Genomic DNA, 16,655 nt, shown 5'->3' with positions numbered 1-16,655 from the left:
AAGGGAGCAGAGATCCGCGTGGAGAAGGAGAGATGGATACGCACGGCACCGGCTCAGTGGCACGGCATGGTGGGCAGCCAGCTGCCTCCAGCCCCCCCACCCTGACAGCCAGACGGGCAGCGGGGAGGGCACGGAGTCATCCTGCATGCTTGGCAGAGGCCGCAGCAGCTCGGTCCCTAAGCACCTTCTGCCACGAAGCAAGGGGTTAAACCCAGCCACATCCTCGCCTTTGCTCTGCTTGCAAGCCCAAACCAGCCCTTTTTAAGCCCCCTCCACCACGTCAAGCCCGAGGACTGCCTGCCACCAGAGACCAGGCCGGGAAAAGGGCTGGATCCAAGTCCTTCCATCCGCCCCATCGCAAAGAAGATGCAATGTGGTACAGCACCCAGCGCAGCGGAGGGGAGGCCAGGGGAACAGGTTGCAGCGTGGTCCAGCCTAGTTGGAGCCAAGTGTCCAACTCCCTCCTCCTGACTCCATCTTCAGCAGCTTGCGGGAGCCCGGCCACCCATCCTTTGGGTCGGGGGGGGCAGCGGGCAGGGATGGCAGGACGAGCCCCAAGGCAGGCACCTGCTGCAGCAGGGATGCTCAGCCTTTCCCTGCCGGGGTAGGAGCGTGCAAATGCGATGCCGGCTTCCCGCAGGAGCCGGGGCCACGAAATTAAAGGCTGCCGCGCCTCTGCAGCTCAGGGACAGCTTTGCTTTAATGAAGTCAGTGGCAACACACGCGCACACGAGCGCGCACACACACACACACACGCACACACACGCCCGGCTCGCTCCCTCGCTCCATCCAGTGCATTCTTTTGGCAAGCACAGGAACTGCCGCAAAGGAAAGTCAGAGGCGAGGGAGGGTCTGAAGGGAACAAAGGCAATAGGGGAGCTCCCACCCTGCAAGAAGCACCCCCTGCCCCGGCTGCAAAGGGCTCTCCAGCACACGGGTGCTCCTAGGTGAGTGGCTAAACCGGGGGGCAGGAGGGGAAAAAGAGGGGGGGACGGGCTCTGCCCCCCTTCTGCCTGCAAGGGAAGGCAAGAGGTTTCCCCTCCATCTCAGCCCGCCCCGAGCATGTCTCTGGCTGCATGCACCATCCCTCCAGCCCTGGGAAACTTCAGGGTTCCCTGCCGGAGCCGCCCCGATGCCACCACACTGGCATACAGATCAGCACACTTAGCACCCTCTGCCTCAGGATTTTCTTTTGGATGCTTGATATAGGCTAGAAGAAACAGCAGCTCATCAGAGAGGTGTAAACAACTGGGTCTGGATGCATCCCTGCAGCGGCTACAATGGGGATCCGGAGGGGGAAATTGGCCCCAGGGCCAGTCTGGCAGTGGCCGCACTCTTCCCTGCTATTGTACAGGTAGAGAGACTTGGCTGGTGCCGTGCCCTCGCCTCTGCGGCCATGCAGATGCTGAGGTCACCTAGGGATGCTCGGCGTCCCCTGGGCTGGGCCAGACTGCCCACCAGCCTTTGGGGAACTCACCGTGCCCTCCAGGCACACACAAGGGGTTCGTGGGTCCCCAGGGATGTCCCCAGTGTCCTCCCTACCCAACGGGCAGGGCACCAGCCTCACTGCTCAGCACACTTGGCTACCCTGCAAGCTGTTCACATGCAGGATCTCCCACCCCTTCTATTCAACCCTACATCCAAAGGGCTTCAGGGTCTTCAGTGCTCAATACGTGCTTCTCCCATGGGAAGAGCACTCACAGCTCCAGCTAGCATCACAAAACACCCCACATCCCCACTATGCTCTTTCCCTGTCCACCCCACCATCAGCAACCTGCTCTGCAAACACAGCAGCTGCTGCCCCGTCTCCCACATCTGCTGCGCAGCAGCCAGGAACACTCGGGGCAGCTCAAAACAAAAAACAAACACCCCCCCCCCCCCCCCAAAAAAAAAACTGGAAAAAAAAATAAAAGAATCAAAATCAAGTCTTTAATCACATTAATCGTTAGTTCATTTAGGCAAGGGCTACTCCCTCAGTGCAGCTCAGCAGCACCTCACCACAGCCTTCCCCACCCTGCAGGCACAACTACCATGACTGAACAGCCTTGGTGCTTGCTTTTTGGCCCAGGCTCTCACAGGTGCATTGCCCGCAGCTCCCGGGCTGGCTGGGCAAGGAAGAAGAAGGATCAGGCCCTCCACAGCAAGAAAACTAACAAATGTTCACAAAAAAAAAGGGTGTGGGTTCATTCCCCCAGCCTCAGCCAGATACCAGGAGCTCACCAGCTCACTACAACGCCCATCTGCTGCATCTCTAATCAACTTTACTTCTCCAATTAGCCTTATAACAGATAGGGGTATAACTGGGGGGGAGAGGAGGTGTCAGCAAGCCCTCCGAGCTCTGCCACCACTACACTGCAGCAGAGTGGAGAAAGGGTGTGCAGATCCCTCCCAGGCCACCAGCCGTCCCTGGCACAAACCGGGGTGACCCTGGGCTTTCATTCCACTAACGATGGGCAGCAAGGAGGCTACACTGGCTACCCAACTAATTACAGTCTCTTCGATTCATTCCAGGCAAAACACTGCCCTATGCGAATCAATTATGATTTGTGGCTCATCCATCCCTTTGCCTCCTCTTCTTTCTCCCCACCACCAGCAATACCACTCTTCCCACCTTTCAACCCTTTAAACCTCTGTTAATTAGCCCGAGGCTGGGCCGATTGCCAGAAGCAGATCTTCAGCCCCACAGAGCTCCTGTCTGTAGTCCCCCAGCCTTCTCCCATTCCCCTGTGCCTGCAGGCACGCCTCTACCCAGCCTGAATCATAGAATGGTTTGGGTTGGAAGGGACCTTAAAGACCATCCAACTCCAGCCCCCCCTGCCACGGGCAGGGACACGTCCCGTGGTGCTCAGGCTGGTACCCAGAGGCTGAGGAGGATGGGGAAGGCTGTACCCAGCACCCTCCCCAGCTCAGAGACACCACACCTGCCTGATGGCTCAGCGCAAGGGGCCGAGGAGAAGGAAGGCAGCATTCCCGTTCCTCTTGGCTCCTCAAAGCAGGGGTGCAAGCCTTACCTGGACACTTCTGCTGGGGCAGCAGACTATCCCCTGCGTCCAGGGGTTCACTTCCAGCTCTACTCTATATTCACTGCTGCAGAGCAAAGCGAAGGATGACCCCGCTGGGAGCCTCTCTCCTGCTCAGACAGTGCTAAAGGATGGGATATTTATGAGAAAGCAGCTCCTTAAGGGAAGATTGAAAGCGAAAAAAAAAAAACAACAAAAAGTCCTGGGCTATGCCAGGAGATGCAGGCTCGTTTTCCCAGGATGTTTATTGCTGTTCTCGTCTTGACCCTCACCCCAGCACGCTGGAATCGGTGAGTCAGGGAGAAGCACGGCTGATGCCGGCACCATTCAACATGGCACAGAGATTCGGAGCCAGCTTTGCGGGGCTGGTTGAGGGTTTGGGTTTGGTTTGGTTTGGTTTGGGTTTTTTTTTTTTGTGGTTGAAGGAAATCCAAGAAGAGAGAGCAACAGCAAGCGCTGGGACAGGGATGCGCTAGGTTTTACACATGTATGGGCTTTACACCTAGATGGATTTTACACATATATCACACTCCTCACCTTGATAACGCCATCCAAGCCTCTTCCTTGCCTTTTTCCCTGCCCTCCTAGCATCGCAGCTACCCCTGCATGGCATCACCGGAGACACCGGGCCGGTTCCCGGGGAGAACCAAACCCCCGTTCCCTCCGCCGCAGGGATGCTGCCGGGCTGCCGCCGCTCCGGCATTGCCATCTAGCGGCTGTTCTCCCCTCCCTGCAGCCCCCCAAGCTCCCCAGCTCCTCCTCCGGCATCCGAACAGGCCCCCCTTCGTCTGCCCTTCCCGAGGGGTTCTTTGAAGCAGATGCACAAAGCCTCCCTCGCAGCTTTTGCATCCCTTCTGTCCTCGCACTGGAGCAGCCTCCGGCGCACCCCAGGCAACCCCAAAATCCACCTGTGCATCGCTGGGGACGGGCAATATTGCTAAAAGCATCCTCTGCCGAGCCCCGAGTGGCTTTGGCTCGGAAAGCCGGGGCTGCTCCCCATCTCGGGGACAGCATCATGCAGGAGACAGATCCCCAGTGCAGCCCAGGCAGGGTCTGGAGCGGGCGACAGGCTCTGCTTTGGTGACTGATATTATTCCCAGGAGTTTTGATGAGCTGCACTCATCTTAGAAAGTGGCTTTTGGCATCCTGATTTGATTTTATTTTTAAAATAAAGCTTTAGTTATGTTGGGGGGGGGGGGGGGAGGGCAGGGAAACGGGATCAAATTAAATCATCTACAGTGCTCTGGCCAAATTTCAAATTGGGACTGGATAGCTGTGACTCAGAAGCATGTTTATAACCGTGCAGAACTGGAAGGTGGTTTTTTTCCAGGAACAAATTCATTACCTGCTGGATTAGGAAGAGATGTTTTCCCCATTTGCAAAGGGGAAGCCCTGCCAAGCCGAGCAGGGTCGAAGCATCCCCAGGCAGGTGCAGCTCACCCACGAATATCCAGGATGTGGGTGAAGGTCCAAGCAGCTCCAGGATAGTGGCTCTAGAAGATGCTACACCAGTCTGTGCTTGGTGTTCATCTGTGCAGATGTTGGCAGCTGTGGTTTGGGCCACGACAGCCCTGTTGGCATCATTCTGGCTGACAAAGCCCTGAGCCAGGCACAACAGGCTCAGCTATGCTGCAGGGACTCTGTGCTCTGGTGCAGGAAGGCAACTTTCACCCAAGCCAAGGCTGCTCTCTGTCATCTGCTCGATCTCTTTGATAACAGCCTTGCCCTACTCACGGTTCTCCCGTGAGCTATCAGCCTCACCATGCCTTTCCCAGCACTAAAAGCAGAAACGAGCAGCATCTTCTTGCAGAACTGCCTGGACACATTCCCAACACAGACCCAGAGGGCTGACTTCTCAGGGTCAGCAGCATAATTTATTCACTGGGAAATTAGACAGCTGGAAAACTAGAGAAAGCCAGCAAATTTCACACCGAGCTCTAAATTATGCATCCAGATTTAAGCAACTGCCACTACTCCACGAAACTTCTCCTGGTCACTGGGCTGAAGCAGCCCCACCAGGTGCCACACAGCAGTGGCGGCAGAAAAACTTGAAACGGTTTTAAGCTGGAAGTGTCATTTGCTGCACACTGCCATTAAACATACTTGTATTCACAAACACTGCTAGTTTTAATTACCAAGACCCAGAAGTCCAACATCCAGTCTTGGCTCCTTCAAAATTAATGAGGTACGATCCTGTTAGGCTCTCTTTTCTGAGATGGAGGAATAACTCTTTGGAAATAGGGATTTTGGTTGCTATATCTCCCCACAACAAGCTCTCTCACAAGCAGGAGCACAAGTGGTGGAGGCACAGAAGTAGCAGGGCCATAGCAGCTCGCACCCTGCCTTCCCCTCTGCAGTCCCTTCCCGAGACACAAGATGCAGCATACCTTCCATTCCCACCCAGAAACCCCCTTTCCTAACCTCTCTGCAAGTGTTTGTCTAAGAGAATACAGCTCAGAGCATCTCTGGCCTCTTTTATTTTTTTAGAACACTTGCCAGTTAGCAGCTGCCAAACAAAATGCCACACAAACATGAGTGGAGTTCCTGGCAGGTCCTACTCAAGGTTCTCAAACCCATGACACCCAACATCTCCCAACAGGACCCACCAGTCCCCCCGCTTCTCTAGGGGCGAGATGCTGATTGCACACAAGCCACACTTTTTCAGGGAGCTCCAAGCAGAGCCCAGAAGAAAAACCATGAGCCTCTATCCCATTTCCTCCTCCCCTCGCTACACCCACGTAGATACTTCCCAGTGGCTTGGTCTGCTCTAACAACCACCTGTGTGAACAGGGGCAAGACACTAAAGGTGTCTCTGCAGTCAGAACAGGGATCAGGCACTGCATATAATCTGCTTCTTGTGCTCTCCCCAAGTGCTCTTCAGCGCTGGTCAGGCGTGCCAAGATGCCAGTGCCACCGCCTGGCACCAGGTCCTGCTCAGGTGGCCTGAGCGCCAGGGCTCACCACCTCCCACAGTGCCCTAGGATCACAGCACCCCAAGATAAACTCTTCGTGTACCTCTTGAAGCCACCAAAAGTGTCCAAACACACCGCAGAGCCTTGAAGTCAGATGTTCCGCTACACCATGTCACTGTGGGAGTACAGAGCAGCTCATCCGTCAGAGCTGCCAATAAAGTAGAATCATAGAATAGTTTGGGTTGGAAGAGAACTTAAAGCTCATCCAGTTCCAACGCCCCTGGCATGGGCAGGGACATTCCACTGGCTCAGGCTGCTCAAGGCCCATCCAACCTGGCCTTGAACACCTTCAGGGATGGGGCAGTCACAACTTCCCTTGGTAACCTGTTCCAGTCTCTCACCACTCTCATGGTGATGAAATTCTTCCTAATGTCTAGCCTAAATCTGCCCTTCTCCAGTTTATGCCCTTTCCACCTCGTCCTATCACTACAAGCCTTTGCGAATAGCCCCTCCCCAGCTTTCCTGTAGGCCCCCTTCAGGTGCTGGAAGGTCGCTATAAGATCTCCTCTGAGCCTTCTCTTCTCAGATCCTGCCTCCAATGTCAAAGAGGGATTCAGTAACCAAATGGCCACAGGCTGAAGGAGCTGGGAGACATTTAGAAGACAGCCAAGAAACCTCCAGTCCTGTGCATTTATGGAGATGGAGTAGGGCTGTGCATCCAGCTCTGTGAAACCCACAGGAGTTGGTTCTGGTGCCTGGTCCCACTCTGTCACCATGAAGCTCGATGCCTACACTTACCCACCTTGCCACAGGCTGCTCAGGTCTTTGTACTTTCCAAAAGCCCACACCAAAAACAAGGGTCACCACCTTTGCCACTCCATACACTATCAAACAAGCACAAGCGTTTGCCAACAGCTCAGAAGCTGGCAAGACCCCATCCCCTCCGAACCACAGCAACCAAGGGCTTTGCACTGCTGCTGGCTGCAGTGATGCCATGCAGGAGGGCAGTATCCCTGAGACCTCTGCTGCCTTTCTCGTATTTCCTACTGAAACACCCCATGCTGAGTGTTTCCAAGGACTGCAGCGCTCCTTTGGCTAACTCTGCCTTAGACTGGGAGGCTTTGCTGCTCAGCTGAAGAGACCTGAAATAATCACCCATTAATAAATTGCCCATAGTGCCCTGCTGCTTTATTTAGCCTTAGGAGTTGGCCTCTAATTAGCATTTGCAGCCACATCCTGGCTGCTCAGGGCAGGCATGCAGCAATCCCACCTCTCTGAGAACAGCTGTCTGTCTGTCTGCCTCTGCTTTTCTATCAGATTAAAGCAAATTTCCTTCCCTGCTTCCAATCCCCAAATCCTTCTGCACCACCTCTCCCCTCTGCCGAACCACAAAGCGTCTCAGGCCCACACTAACCAAGCTGGCAGCAGGCAGGATATAACCTCTCCACCCTCCTCAATCTCAGATGGCTCCAGTTTGGGGCACTGCCACTTCCAGAGAAGTTGACTCAAGAGGATCCAATGGGGAAAAAGTAGGAGTAGTTGCGAACGTCAGTGCCAAAACGATCAGGGCTGGGGGGCATGGGTAAGAGGAGAGAAGGAGAGAGGGAAGAAACACAGACCTGGGGGATATCCTCCTTCTTGACATCAAAGTGCAGGGCTCAAGGGGGCAGATTCTGCCACAGCCAAACACCAAGCTGCCAAGCTTTATGTGTGTGTGGGGAACGAGGAGGCTGAGCTCAGAAAAGACATCCCCAGGGCCAGCCATAGACAGTCAACATGAGAAAGCATATTTCTAGCCTGCCAAAGTGTTGGAGAGGGATTTTTAAAACCCTTTTTTTTTTTTTTTCCAACCTCTGCAAAGCAGAGGAAATCTCTCGCTTTCCCCATCAACATCCTTATGTCTCCTCTGATGCAGCAGTGTTAGCTCCTACCAAAGCTGGTGGAAGTTTGTTTCCTCTCTTAGATCACTTCTTCACCCCTGCAAAAGGCAAGTCCACACCTGAGGAGCACTTGACACTTTCTTTGATCCTCTACCTGCCCTGCAAGGCTCAAGCCAAATGAACACAACAACCACAGTACTATCAAGCAGGTTGACAGAGGAACCTCCTGCTTTTAGGCTGCAAATACCCTCAGCAATAAAAAGAGAGCTGGATCAGTAGCCCCCCAACTTCATTTGCAATATAGCAAAGCCAAACTCACAGTCTCAGCTTTCTCAGGAGCAACCTGCTAGGAAACAGGGTGCCTTCAACGAAATTACATTGTCAGGACAAGAGCCAGGAGAAGATAGAGCTGTTGAAAAATTCTTCCAGCAAGCTTGAACTTGCACTGAGCAGCTGATGCTCAAGACAGCCAGAGAAGCCCCATCCCTGGCGCACAGCCAGGAAGGAGATGCTGCTTCCATCTTCCAAACCTGTGAAAGAGAAAAGGCCAAAGAGCAAAACCTCTCTCTGAAAGCTAGTTGGTGCTGGGAGGTGCGAAAAAAACCACCCCCCTTGCTGCAGCAACAGGCAGTCATCGGCTCGACATCCTCTGCGAAGGCAAACACCCTCGCCCATCACCAGCAAAGCACAGCTGAGCATGTCTTGTGCGATTCCTCAATGGGAAAAAAATTAATTGAAGAATTTTTCAGGCTTATTTCCACTCAAGCAAATGTACAGAGAAGACAGTTACAACACTTTAGCTAGTTTTGCTGTCTCGTAAGTTGTAGTAGGAAAAAAATGACCCCTGTGAAGCTTCTCTGATGATAAAAAAAGAACTCAAGGTTTGTATCAGAGCTCACGAAGACGATGTGTGTTTCGTTACAGAATCATTTACCACAGCTGCGTGCCTCAAGCTTGCAAGAAAGCTGCTTCCCACCAAGCAAGCCTCATGCAGCTAATAACATCATCCATGAAAGATGAGACACAACACCGGCTCTTTCAGGTGTGTTTGGGTAAGAAGGATGCCACGCTGATCTCCTCAGGCAACTTGTGGTCCCCCCACAGCCGGGGATGAGCATCAGCATGTCTGTCCCAGTTCGAGAGAGCCTTGCTGGTGTGTACAGCACCACCCCAACCACAGAATCATAGAACAGTCTGGGTTGGAAGGGACCTTAAAGATCATCCAGTTCCAACCCTCCTGCCATCGGCAGGGACAGCCCCTCTTATATCAGGCTGCTCAAAGCTCCATCCAACATGGCCTTGGACACCTCCAGGGATGGGGCAGCCACACCTTCCCTGGGCAACCTGGGCCAGTGCCTCACCACCCTCATAGTGAAGATAGTCCTCCTTCTGTCCAGTCTAATCTGCCTCTCTCCAGTTTATACCCATTCGCCCTCATTCTATCACCACAAGCCTTTATGAACAGTCCCTCTCCAGCTCTCTTGTAGCCCCTTCAGGTACTGGAAGGTCACAGAAACATTAATATGGTTTGGGTGACCCATGCACACTGCGCCAAAAGATCAGAGTGAACTTTTCCATCCTTTTCATTCCATTCCCATTCCAATCCATCCATTTACATACTTTGCAAGCATGCAAAAAGTAAGCGGGGACAAGAAATGCATCTCTCTCCTTTCTGCTTTTCCAAGAAAGATCTCTTAATATTTCAAAGGCCACCTTGGAAAATCAAGAGATACATCTGAAAGCCGCTTTAGTACAATTTCAGGGACCTCCCTAACTTCACATTGATTTTTTTCAGCTCCCACACAGAGCAAGAGGTCCAAGACAGGGATTAACGTGTCATGCACGAACACAGCAAACCCTTTGTGAACTAGGAAGGACCGACTAGCAAGTTCAAAAGAAAATCCTATAAGCCCTTCAGAGACAGCTGAACCGAGATCTTGTCCCACACATACACACCACCACTGGCATTCCCTCACGCACAGTAAGGTGGAAGTGCCATTCCCACAGTACAGGTAGGTCTAGGAGGAGCAGGTCTCTCTGGGGACGAATTATGCACTAATCCTGATAGCTGGGTTTTCACCAGATTTTCAAAACCCTTTCCAAGTTTGAAGAGTGTGGTCTGAAATGAAGAAGTGCGTAATGAGACATCTATGTTTTAAATTGTAAAGCACTGAGTTAAATAAAACCATTAGATACCTCTTGAGGTCCCTTCCACCCTGAATTATCTTATTACCCTGTCATCTCTGAAATACAAATAGCGTAAGGGGGTGGGGTGTAGTAGACCTCAGAAACTGTGAACAGAAATAACGTGCACTATATATACTTGAAAGGCTGGAAAGCACCTCTCCCACAAACATCTCCGGGCCAGCAGACAGCCCTCCCATCAGAATCATATAAGGACAGCCGGGGGCTGCCTGGGAGAGGGGAATAGGTTGGATTATTCCAGGGGTGGGGAAGGATGAGGGTGGAAACTTGTACTGAATACCAGAGATGTCACTACATTCATGCTTGCAGTGCAGGGAGACAATATAAAACCAGGACTGATAAAACAGAGAGTTGTGCTGCCATCCAGAGGGGCTTCAGCATCCTGGAGAAACAGGCAGAGGAACAGTGTGAAGTTCAGCTTCATGGGAAATGCCACGTCCTTAGGAAGAACAACCCAGTATATGTTGGTGGGGAAGCAGCTTGGCTGAGAAATCCCCAAGGGACCAGGTGGACACCAAACTGACCATCAGCCAGCAGTGAGCTTTTGCAGCAAAGGTGTCCAACCGCCTCCTGGGCTGCATAAGGCAAAGCATTGCCAGTATGCTGAGATGACCCTTCCTCTCTGCTCAGCCTCGGTGAGACACATCCAGAGTACTGTGCCCCCTAGGACAGGAGAGACACCGACTTACTGGAGCAACTCCAACAAAGGTGACTAAAAGAGTAGAGCATCTGCCCTACAAAGAGAAGCTGGGAGAGCTGGGGCTGCTCAGTCTGTTTGGAAAAGGCTCAGAACAGGTCTTATCACTGCATAGGAGGACCTGATGGTGGGCAGTAAAGGCAGAGCCAGGCTCTCCTCTGTGGCAGCCAGTGAACGAACGAGACACAACAGACAAAAACAGCAATAAAAGAAAGTTTGTTTATACATAGGAACAAACTTTTTGACTGTGAGGTGAATTGAGTATTTGGGACAGGCTCCGCAGAGTGACTGTGGAGTCTCCATCCTTAGAGATATTCAAAACCCACCTGGACATGGTCCTGGGCAGTCTGCTGTAGGTGAACCCGATTGAGATCCTTTCCCACCTCACAACATCCCAGTGATTCCATGCTCCTGAGCCCTGGCTAGCCCCAGGCCAAAGGGGAAGCTCTTTCTGAAGGTCTTGGAAAACACAACCAGCCCCAGCACGGTGCATGGCTTCACCACAGCCTTGAGATGAAGATCTCCGACACCCACAGCTGTGATCCAGCAAGGGAGATAGGAATAAGATGTGCCAGGATGCGGTGACAAGATGTGAGGCAGTAGGTCCCAAGCAGAGAGATCCACCAAGAACCCCCTCGACCTCCTTGTTCAGCAACCAGCTCCTAACAAGCCCAGCTCCCCAGAAGAGTGGCCTCAGCCATGCAGAAAGGATAGGAACCGACTGTAACTGCCCTCCCTGCTGGCAGCCCTTCTTGAGAGGCTTTGCAAAGTCACCTAAATTCACTCAGAAAGGAATTCCTCCAGGGTGTGCCAGAAACCCAGACTTTGAGGCTGTTCAGGGAAAGATGCTGCTATTTCCATGCTGTTGCCAGGACATTCAGCAGAATTCAAGTTCATTCCAGGTCAGTAGAAAATCTCCTCCTCATGTATCAAAACCTTGGACTGCACTGTGAGGAAGCAGGGAGAGCGCAGGGAGGTCCAGGATGGATACTTCTGAGTGAGATGCTTCCCTGCTGCTGAAGGCCAATTTATCATAATAAGGCAATATTTCACTGCCCATGGGCTTAAAGTGTACATAGTCCTTTCCGCCACATCTTGCAGGGAAAAACAGAGAGTCCTCTTAACTGAGAGATGCTCATTAGGCTCTCAGAGAGCTTAATTGCCTTGGGTTAGAAAGGGCTTGCATGGGAGACATGCATGTATCTGCAGAAGGGATGCTCCAAGGTGCAGGAGCCTGGCTTCGGCTGTCACTGACATCTCAGGGCTTTTGTCTGCAGAGCCCCTGCAGCTCCTACCAGCTGCCTGTGCTGCCATGACTTTCCACCCAGCCCTCCTAAGCTCCAAGGCACACAGCAGCAGGCATCTGAACAGGAGCCCACGGTGGGGAAGGATGCAGCTAAGATGCATCTGACAGAAATGAAGACTGCAGAGGTGCTGGAGAAGTCATCTACCTCCCAGGGCAGGGAGGTATGAGGAGGTGATGGGCATGCTGGTGTCACAGCCAAGATCTCAGGAAGGGGTGCCAGAGTGCTTTCTCCCTTCCCCAGAAGCAGCCACAGAGGAGCAAAGGCTGCTGTTTCACCATTCCCTCCCATAGTCGACACTCCAGCCCCTCACCACCAGCTCCAGGCTATGGCAGGACGGTACCAAGCAGCCCTCCACGGAGCCCACTGGGCAGGAGCTGCTGAGTAGAGGCTGCTGCTTACAGCACAGCACATCCAGGCAGGGAGAAGATGATGGGTTCTGGTCCTCCCAGGGCCACACTGCTTCCAAAGCAGTCCCAGCCCAAGGGCATATCGCAGGCAGCCTTGGCAGCACAAGGAGCAAACAGAACTGCCACCCCACGCGTGCTCCTGCCCTCTCCATCACTGCAGCCAATTAAACCCAGCTGGTACGACGTGCTGGGGAATGTGCTGGGAAGCCGTGATGGAGCTGGCAGCCCAGCACACACCAAGGGGACCTTTTGTCTCATTCAGCAACAAGGGAAAAAAAAAAAAAAAAAAGATTTTTAAGAAAAGAATGTTAGCTTCATACGTAATCTGGGATGCAGAGTGTGCACAGAACCAGACAGACTGCCAAGTCATAAAGAGCCACTGAGATCTGTTAGCAACACCCTGTGCGTTTTCACAGTTTCTTCTGTTCTCTTTCTTCTTCCAATAAAGCCGCATGGAGGCAGAGCTGCTGTAACATTATGCTCCAGCCCAAAAGGCTCCCCACGGTTGGTGCTGCAGGTACCGACCTGGGTGAGCAGCAGAGAGCTCTCCTGTCCTGCCAATCCATGGACCACGCGCTCCCAGATGGACTACAGGGAGATCACACCATGCAGGGGAGACCTAGCAAACTCCAACAAAGCCATTAACTCCAAGATGCTACAAGACAGGAGGTGGCTTTTAATGATGCTATCCTTTAGGAGCACTGTCCTGTACTGTGGGCAGAGAGCATCATTTCCTACAGGACACTGAAACCTGCCACCTGTCACCCAGGTACTCCAATGCTGAATTACAGCATCCCATCCCCACACTATCCTCTCCACACTCTATCAAGACCCAGCTGCTTTCCTCACTCAGCTTGAGGCTTTTCTGGGTTGCTCCCCAGGTGTTTCTGCCTGTCTTGCCATCAGCTGAGGATGCGGCTGCTCAGCCTGGAGAAGCCACAGGAGGTTGCGTTTGCCGATTTTGACAAGGAGCTTTTCCTTTGAGCTCTCTCTCAGACACACACACAAGGTCCAAATGATCTGCCAAACGGATGTGACAAAGACTCCAAGGATCCCACCACGACCACCTCACACAGAAGCAGCAGGCCAAGCCCTGTGGAAGCACAGCAGGTATGTCCATCCCCGATCCCAGTGCGTGAACAGTGAGAAGGAGGGCAGGACATCAGAGTGGGACAGTGGAAAATGGGTTTTATCGTCTGCCTTGGGCTTAAGTCCCCCACAGAAGAACAAGGTAGGCTGGTACACACACCCTTCACCATAAAGTTAAGCATCCCACAGAACCACTGCCCCACACACACTCCAACAGCATGTGGTGGATTGTGCTTTCTGCTCTCTGCCTCAGTTTCCCCATTAATAAATAGGGAAAAGTACATTCTCCCCCTCATAGTTTCATTCCACCCTATTAAGGGGCAAGCATGTTTTACTCATGGGTATTTTCACTGGCAAAAGGCAACAGAGATGGAGGCTTAGTAGGGGTCAGAGCTGCTGATGCTAACACTGATGGGCAAGTAAGAAAAAGCCTTCATTTGTCTTCTCTTCCCTCATTGCAACCCAGCACAAGAGTGGCTGCACAAATCTGGCTGTACATGAGGAATGCTGCATCTAGAAAGACAAAGCTACTGCAAAGCACTGGCATCTCCAGCTCCTGTGGTGTGACTACCAGGCTGAGGGCTTGGGCTTCTGAAAGGAGAGAGCCCCACAGTCGGATCTCAGCAGCAATGAGCCCGGGCGAAGGGAGGACAGCCCATCCCAAATTTGAGGGATGCCTGACTTCAATTGACTTCCCACAAACACCCACAAAACCATCATAAAGCAAACCGAAATGCCAAAACCAAGTATCCAGGAGCTGGGAAACGCAAATGTTGGACCCTACCGGCCTGGAGAGGGAGAGGCTGGGATGGCAGCCGCGCCATGTGCATATTCCCATTGCACTAAAGCCATTAGGCTTTGTGTTTCATTTACTGCTAGAAAGAGAACCCTAGGGTGGGAAAAGGGGCACATCCTCATGGTACGAGCAGGCTCTGGATTCATCTCCCTGCCACGGAATAGAGCTGTAGTTATCCAGGCAGTTAATTAGCGAGCAGCCCTTCTAGGAACTCACTCCGCCAGCCGACAATTAACGAGGCCATCTCTCTGCTTCCTACCCAGCCATGATTTATTCATCTGGCATCCCTGGTGGGTCACGAAAGATAACAAGGCACCGAGCACTTGCCGAGCCCATATGTCAATTTATTTTCTCTGTGCTGGACTTCCTGAGTCACCAGCCAGGAGGTTCCCTGGGCACAAAGGGATGAGCACTGAGCGGAAAGGGTCAGGAACAGCCCTCCTCACTGATGGGCTGCTCTCCAAAAAAAAAAGAGGCAGGAACAGCCTCACCGTTATCACAAGCAATTTTATCATGCAAAGCATCCCAGAGAAATCCCCCCTGCTTCAAACAAGCAGAGCACTGACCTAGATCTCACTGACCTAGAAGCCACGTCCGATTAACGCTGGGGCTCCCACCTCCTTCAGGTGTTTTATAATACATAGATTATTCCCCAAATAAAGCGTCTGCGGCAGGCAGCTGCTCTGGACCGGTAATTTTGGAGCAGGATGTTCTACAGCGTCTTATCCTGGGCAGTTTTGCTGAGTAGACACGAGAGGGAAAATCTTGTCAATCAAATGCACGATTGAAGCGCGCGGCTGCAGTGAATGCCAGGCAAGGGAGAACAGTGCAGGACTTAGAGACAGGGCTTTTGCAGCACTTCCCAAACTACAGGAAGAAGTTCGTTAAATGAAAATAACAAGCAAAATAAGAGGATTCTAGCTCTGCCAAGCACTTCCCTTCTGCTTTCCCAAGTTCATGAATGGTTCTGCCTTGCTCTGGTTCAGCGGACCTGGCCAATTCCTCAGATTAAATATATATATACATATAAATATTGTATAAATATAAATCCCTTTGCAGAAGGGCTCAAGCCATAGCAAAAGCAGAAGGCAATGACCCCAAATGCACCGAAAATTTTCACTGCAGTCAGGGGAAACTGTTCTGAAAACTTCTAGCATGAAGAACTTTCAAGTTTCTTCTACATCCCAGTAAGTGCCCCACAGTTTGGGGAATCACTCCATTGCACCATCAGATGCCACCCTCCAGCTCAGAGCCAAGAGAGGCGTCTTCAATCTCTCAGTCTGACAAACATTGGCCTCCCAGACACGGCACACTGCTATCTCTCCCTGTCTCTCACACACACCCTGTAAATTCACATCATCAGAAATATACTGGGGTCGAGCCAGCTCAGGCCAGCGAAGCCCTGCAGGAACACATGGACATGCCGAGCCCCGGGACAGGATGGCTGATGCAAGGTTCCAGCGGTTGAAGGCAGGATCACGCATCCCATCAGTTTTAAGAGTACAAGGTGAGGAAAGAATCCAGAAAAGTTTTAGCAGGACAGGAAATGAACACCATAGAATCACAGAATAGTTTGGGTGGGAAGGGACCTTAAAGCCCATCCAGTTCCAACGCCCCTGGCATGGGCAGGGACACCTCCCACTGGCTCAGGCTGCCCAAGGCCCATCCAACCTGGCCTTGAACACCTTCAGGGATGGGGCAGCCACAACCTCCCCAGGCAACCTGGGCCAGGGCCTCACCACTCTCATGGTGAAGAAATTCTTCCTAATGTCAAACCTAAATCTGCCCCTCTCCAGTTTTATACCCATCCCCCCTTGTCCTGTCACTACAAGCCTTTGTGAACAGTCCCTTCATGGCTGTCTTGTAGCCCCTTTCAGGTACTGGAAGGTCACTTTAAGATCTCCTCAGAGCCTTCTCTTCTCCAGGCTGAACAACCCCAGCTCTCTCAGCCTGTCCTCATATCGGAGGTGCTCCAGCCCTCTGACCATCTTTGTAGCCTCCTCTGGACCTGTTCCAACAGCTCCATAACCTTCCTGTGTTGAGGATTCCAGAACTGGACAGAATCCTCCAGATGAGGCCTCACAAGAGAAGAACAGAGGAGCAGAATCCCCTCCCTCGCCCTGCTGGCCACGCTGCTTTTGATGCAGCCCAGGACACGTTGGCCTTCCGGGCTGTGAGCGCACACTGCCGGCTCATGTCGAGCTTCTCATCGACCAGCACTCCCCCCAAGTCCTTCTCCACAAGGCTGCTCTCCATCGCATCATCCCTCATTGTGTACTGACGTTGGGGAAATGCAGCTCTGCTCAGGAACATGAGGAGATCAAGCACAGTTTTTGTTGGCT

The 16,655-nt window shown here is 52.5% G+C and overlaps 1 protein-coding gene and 1 long non-coding RNA gene across 3 annotated transcripts in view; one reads left to right on the top strand and one right to left on the bottom strand.

Annotated features, from left to right (window-relative positions):
* CACNA1E (calcium voltage-gated channel subunit alpha1 E) overlaps window positions 1-16,655 on the bottom strand; it is a 139,373-nt gene that overhangs the window by 96,232 nt on the left and 26,486 nt on the right. The window lies entirely within an intron of this gene.
* Window positions 391-13,184, top strand: LOC128852851 (uncharacterized). Of its 2 annotated transcripts, none has more exons than XR_008450941.1 (3): window positions 391-947; window positions 8,737-8,854; window positions 12,877-13,184. It is a non-coding gene; the product is annotated as an uncharacterized LOC128852851 (long non-coding RNA). The 2 variants fall into 2 exon arrangements; XR_008450942.1 differs by lacking the exon at window positions 391-947 and adding an exon at window positions 3,211-3,310.

The sequence above is a fragment of the Cuculus canorus genome, chromosome 8, assembly GCF_017976375.1.
Source record: "Cuculus canorus isolate bCucCan1 chromosome 8, bCucCan1.pri, whole genome shotgun sequence".
Classification (NCBI taxonomy): domain Eukaryota; kingdom Metazoa; phylum Chordata; class Aves; order Cuculiformes; family Cuculidae; genus Cuculus; species Cuculus canorus.
This window is presented reverse-complemented; position numbering and strand designations above follow the sequence as displayed.